This window comes from Taurulus bubalis, assembly GCF_910589615.1.
Source record: "Taurulus bubalis genome assembly, chromosome: 4".
Lineage (NCBI taxonomy): Eukaryota > Metazoa > Chordata > Actinopteri > Perciformes > Cottidae > Taurulus > Taurulus bubalis.
The window spans coordinates 20,301,829-20,308,352 of NC_136592.1; positions in this window are offsets into that span (position 1 = coordinate 20,301,829).

Genomic DNA, 6,524 nt, shown 5'->3' on the forward strand with positions numbered 1-6,524 from the left:
GTGGAGATTCAAAAAGCTTGTTTTACGAGCATTGCTGACACTAAACACCCAAATAAATGCGGGCAACAATAGTGACAAACCATTGGGGTGATGTATCCTGATTAAATGTGACCTTGATGCACTTTGAGAATGATAAAAAAAAAAAAAAAAAAGGTTTTGAGTCAACTACAAGCTTTTTCTTGACAAACTCGTGGGGACCCAGAGCTGCTCCATGCCTTTTCAGGACCTTGGGCAGGATTGATTGCCTGCACCTGAACAATTTCCACATTTGTAATGACATTATTCACCACTCACGCTTTGAAAATAAATGTGCCACTGAAATCAGCACATAATGAAACCACGATGAAGTTATGACAACACAATTAAGGCAAAAGTGACTGAACAACTTCTCGCAAGTTTGGTTTAATCACACCTTCCTTGCTCAAAGGAGCAGCAGCACTATGGCGGACAACACGCAAGCGCATTATTCATTGTAGGTCAAAACCATTGTTTAAAACAAAATAATGGATAAGCCACAACATGGCAATAAAGCATCAAAGCAAGCACCATGAGGCTGCAGTGGGGAAGCTTGGGAGGGCTCAGCAACCATCAAATTAGCCTCCAAACACCATCCCAGTGGACAGAGCTGCCAGCCGCAGCGCCCGACAGCTTCCAGCATCCTGTAAACACTGTCCATCTTGGCTACCTTTTATTTGAAAGGTGTGACAAACAACGGCAGCCCTGCATTGTAAACATGTGAGCTCATGACTGGTTAGAGTTGCACAACTGCTGAATTTGTCCTGAAAATTTGAGCAGAGTGGAACCAAAATGCACTTTGACACAAAAAAAACGATTACTGGTCACTGAGGGAGCTGCACTGGGAGGTCATGGGCTTTGCCAAACTAGTAGACGGGTAGAAGAAAGGGAGGGGCAGACAGTGGAGGGGCAACAGTGGGGTGGGGTTGGAAAGGAGGGGTGCTGGCTGCAGTCTCCACTCCCAATGCTTTTGAGCAGAAATAGGGCACACGATCAGATTATCCAGAGAAAACAAACTTTAGGTATAGGTGGCTTCAGGACATGGGAGATGGCAATTAGGTCAAAGGAAAAAAAAGGGGATGCCTTTTTGCTGATTTGTCAGAAGTTAGGTTTGCACAGCAGGAGGTTGTATTCATTCAGGAGCTCTTGAGCCTTCTCTTGTCAGCCTTCTATATCTGTCCTCTCTACTGGAGCTTTGCAGTATATGTTATGATTATATTTCACTCTAAATGTGTAAGATTCATTGAAGGACTTCCAGTTATAACAAAGCCAGGAGATATTCTTTCCTTCACAGATTGTTGGCTAAAAAGGAACATTAGGTCATGAAAAAAGGGAACATGTATTTAGTACAATGACCTTATCGGCACAGACCTTTATCAATCTCATCTTTCAATCCCAAGGATCCTGTGATAAAACGGATAAAGGAGAACCAAATATACTGTAAATCAATGTGATGCAATTCCACAGTTGAGTCAATAGAAAAAGGAACAGCATTGCCAGTGTCTGTAACAGGGACAGCAGCCAGTTTATTGACTGGAGTGGATACGTGATCTGAGCGCTCTGCAGGGGGACGTCTTGCCCTTTGACCCTGCAGCCCTCAGGCATGGCCCTTGTGCACGTTGGCAGATGTGACTTACTGGAGCAGACTTTCCTGCAGTGTGACAGCTTGTTACCCCCTTTGCCCCCCTGCTCCTCCCCTACTCGCACTCACACAGACCCGGACACGCAAACTCCGCCTCTGGTGCCTCCTCTCCTGTTGCAGCGCCTCCTCTTCACTCCAACCCCACAATCTCTCATCTCTGGGGAGATTCATTAACAGGCCCCAGATCCTCCCTCACCAATGACTGGCACCATCAACCACCTATCCACTCCGCCCCTCTGCATGGATGATGGGTCAACTGCTTTCTTGGAGAATGGTTAGAGGCAGCTGGAGAGAGGGAGGAGAAAGAAGGTCAGTGTATGTCTCTGGTTATAAACACAATAGCAACTTGTGTAATCCATCTTGTCTGCGTTTACTAATTCAATACAAAGAGAGGGACAAGAGTAACACAACTACAGTAGTAACATGGTTTAGGTGTCGCTGGGTGCTCATCAACGCCCACTGCTCCAAAAATCTGGTTCCTCTCCAGCTGATAGGATCTTTCTATGACGTCATGAATACAAGTGTTTCACTAAACTTTAAGTCCTAAAAAACATAAGGAAAACCTTTTAGCCATTAAGTATATTTGTATTTTTTTTTTACAATTATGAGTGTTAAGTAATATGTTCATCATTCCAGATGTTGGGGGAGATTTTTTTCAGCATAGCAGAGCTATAAGCCATAAGATATCATCATCCTCACCATGTGCATATCTTGCTCTGCCGTGGCTAAGTGGAAGGAAAACAGTGAGTGCTTGCCAGAGAGAGGTGTCACTTGTTCTTAGTATTAGCAGTAGAGTAGATAAGAAAACAGATGGGACAGGGAAGGTCAGAGGGCCATGCTACGGCTGACAGGTTTGTTTATTTGGGCTGTCTCTGATATCCTGCTTTCCCCCTCCACTCCCCTCGCTGACTCTGCCTACAGCCTGACCTGGAAGTGACCATGCAGAGATGGATCAAGGCCACTTTTCACCAGAGAGTCAACACTACCCACCCCACTCACCACTCAGGCCAACTCAAAACACATGGGGCAAGTGTGGGCGTATTACCCTTCTCCGACAAGAATAACAATTGACTAATTTGTACTCACATTTTAGCAGCGTTAAGATACTGTAGGGGGGATTTCAACCAAAACAAACATGGCTGACACCAATAGCAAATAAACATATCAGATAAAAGCGACGGAAACGGATTTTAAAAAACTGCTGACATGTTACCATGTAATTATTAAATGTATTTATAGTCTTGAAATTGTGTTTGGTTATTGCAGGAAAAAGAGCCATCTCCGAGGAATACAACTTTAATACCAGGCTAAATTTCAGCTTTCCCTCTTTCTCTAAGTCTGTGTGAGGTCTGAGGTCCTTATTCCTGAGGTAGGCCAGAGCTGATAACCCCGCCCGGGCAGCAACAGATAAGAGCATTCAGTGAGATCCCACTAACACTGAGCTATAGAGGCTCTGTAGGCAAAAGGAAGATAAACTGGATCTAACAGATTCCAGGAGATTCTCTCAGTCGGCATTTCCTTTAATGACAGATGCTAAAAACAGATGGTTGAAGTTAGGCACCCAAATCACAAACAGTTTTTCAGCATACACAACTCAAATTTCCTGATTTTGTCACCTAAGTCAGAGTTGTATCCATGCCAGACCCATTGAGAGGATTGTTTTGTTACTTCTATTTAGTCTCATAACTTCAATGGTCGTGCTTGTGTGTAATTATTTAAAGAAACTGCCGCTAACATACTAGAACGATGAGGTCAGTGGTCAGAATCCCACATGATACAAGCTGAAAATCCCTACATTTTGCAATCTGAGATCTTCCAATGTGATCTCATCCCTACGCAGTTTGGGGAGTCACTATAATGATGCTGGGGCAGCCGTTTACGTAGTACCTTGATGCAGAAGGTTTGCACGTGGTTTAGTTTTGAAACAGTTGCGGTTAGATTTTGGCAACAAAACTACTCTGTCATGGTTTCAAGATCATGGTTTGTGTTAAAATAAGTCTGTTACATAACCTAAGCTACGAAGGAAATGGCACCGTGCTCAGTGGCTCAGCATCAGTGGCATTAAGTGGTCACTATACATAAATAAGTAACTCAACTTTTGGTTTCAAGCGGAACACCAACGTCAGTACCTGGGTGAAAGTCCTGCATTTGTTTGACCCACCAATCCCTCCCACCCTTAGCAAGCTTTCTAGATCTTAATACCGCGTCCATTGTTATGATAATTACACGGGTATAAGTTTATTTTGTAGTTATTTGAAAGCCTGATGTGTCTCAAATAGATGCTAAAGGGGGCCTTGTGCATCTGTATCAAGACACTGAAGGCTACATGTCCTTCTGCAAGGCATTGTGGCAATTTCCAGATTTTTGTTCTGCAGCTGACCGTTCACTGACCTGACCCTTCAAGCAAACATAAATCCTTCCCAAAGGCATCAATATAGTATCATACGTGCATTCTACAACTGCTGTATAAACACACAGACAAACATTTTGTTATTTGCATAATTTTACAAGAAAAACAGCCTACATAACTCCAACCGAGCCAGGAAAGTAAACTGTATAGGCAGCTGCAAACAAATCATGAAATTGAACCGACACCACAGAGAAGCTGGGAGTGCAGTACCAAGCTCAACGGCACCATGAACTACAAGTTAATTTTAGCAAAGCATTACACTTTGCTAAGTTCTTAATTCCAGCCTGTGCTCCAAGAAATGAGAAAAACAGAAGACAACCTAGGCTTCTTCATATTTCAAATCTGTGTTCGAATGGTTCCAAGATAAGAGTAATGTCGAAGGGGCACAACACATACACTTCTTCAATTCTTCAGATGTCCCATATTGGATGGGATGTAATCCCTTCAGTTCTAAACAGACGAGGGGAAATCAAAAACAAAGCAGCGCTAAAAACAACCAAAACATCTGCAGGGCAGCCAGGCCAAGGCAGAGGGGATATCAAGCACACCCAGATTCAGCCAAACAGATGGTTTGTCTCCGGCGTCACTCTTACACACACATACCCTGCTCAGAGACACACTCACACTTGCTCCCACACACGATACGCCGAGCCTGGGAGTGGCAAGCTGCCGACCGGGAGTGTGTGTCGTAGAATGTGAGTTTGAAAAATCAAGATGAAATCCGACAGTTCAACCCTCTATGTGCCCACATTAAGTCCACATGTTGTGCAATTTGAAATAAACACATGTGACCACAGATGGATACAATAATAACACACATCCTTGCTCTTGCTTCTTCTGTGTAAACTCAAATAATGTTTTAGTTAAGTGTCTTAAAGTCACTGCATTCACCATGGACGGGAAGGAGGGACAGTGTGTTAATTAGCTGCTAACAAACAAATGGACAGAATGAGTGGATGCAGCAGGAGAGATATGCACAGTGGGTGGTGTTGGCTGGATTTCTTCTTCCCGGCCTTTCTCTCTTTGCCTCCGTCTCCTTGCAACATGCTTTAGTGTGAAGCAGACCTGTTCAGACAGTGAGGGCCGACTCCTGTTTAGACTGAGACGGCGCCAGTCGTCCCCTCACTTCGCCTCAGCAGTGACAGGTGAAAGCCTTCAGCTGACTATCATCACACTCACCGCTGACAACCCAGCGACACGGTGCAGTCAATCCATCACTACTGTCACACAGAAGGCATCTATTTCCAAAGCAGTGTTAAGGAAGTAAGGAGGAATAGTATTTTCTCACTTGTTTTCTAACTTTTCCTTTCGTTTTGGGGAATTAGAAGGTAATTACACAAGGGTCAAGCGGTACGAAGCCGTGACCACACAACGTTTAAACAAAAGAAAACATTAGGAAACAAAGAAAGAAGACATTTTGTGAGAACAAACTTGAGTAAGTAACTGATTTTTAAAGTAAATTCAGTTTTACCAGGAAAGCTCCTGTTTTAAGTGCACAATTCTACTCGGGAGAGGAGAACTAAACAAGGTTTCAGCTCATGTCTCAAGAGTTATCCGAGACTTAATGGATACTGTGATACAGTAAGAAAGGAAATGTTTAGTTTAAGTATTAATGTGTTTACTGATTACTGCATTTATATACTTTCATGAATTATGCTGATGAACTCCAAGTAAATCAGCAGAGCTCCTCCTTTTTACTCTCTCCTCATTATTACAATATGTTCAAGTACAATCTATGTTGCACAGCAAGAAAAGAAAACATTCTCTATATACTAATACCTCTCTCTCACACACACTCACTGCATAAGGACAAACACATTAATTAAAATGTACAATCCCCTAACAGTGTAAAAACTGTTCTTTTTTCTCTTTTTTACTTATAGAGGAGACTTATCATCTAGATTTTAAAATTTAAATAAATAGAGAGACGTGTAAAAGTTAAGCTCCATATACTATGAATATCAATAGTTTTAGGCTTGCCCAGTTTGCCCCATCATGAAGGTGAAAATTACAGTGTTCCGCCACGACAGCTTTACAATCCTCAAGGTTAAATGAGGACCAATTGCGAAGCAATATATTACATTGAGACCGGTCCCAGTTAAATGGGCTGACGGTTATAAATATTAGTAATCAGCCAGGGCAAAGAGGGGGAAAACACATGGCTTCAAAGCTGAACTAATAATCAATTAATCAAAAATGCCCCTACATTCACCCCTTACTGGGATTGATGCAGACAGCCCCTGTCATAAAAAGAGATCACTGAGGAATTTGGTTTTAATGCTGCTTACCAGGCACTGACAGAACACATATATCTGTTTGAAAGCCATTGTGTGTAAATGTATGCATTACATGCATACTGCATTACATGTAGTGACCCAGTCATGCTATGAGAAATCTTTAGTTTAAATGGCATGGTTTGTTGTCATGTAGAAATTAATATGTGTAGTCATATGAGTC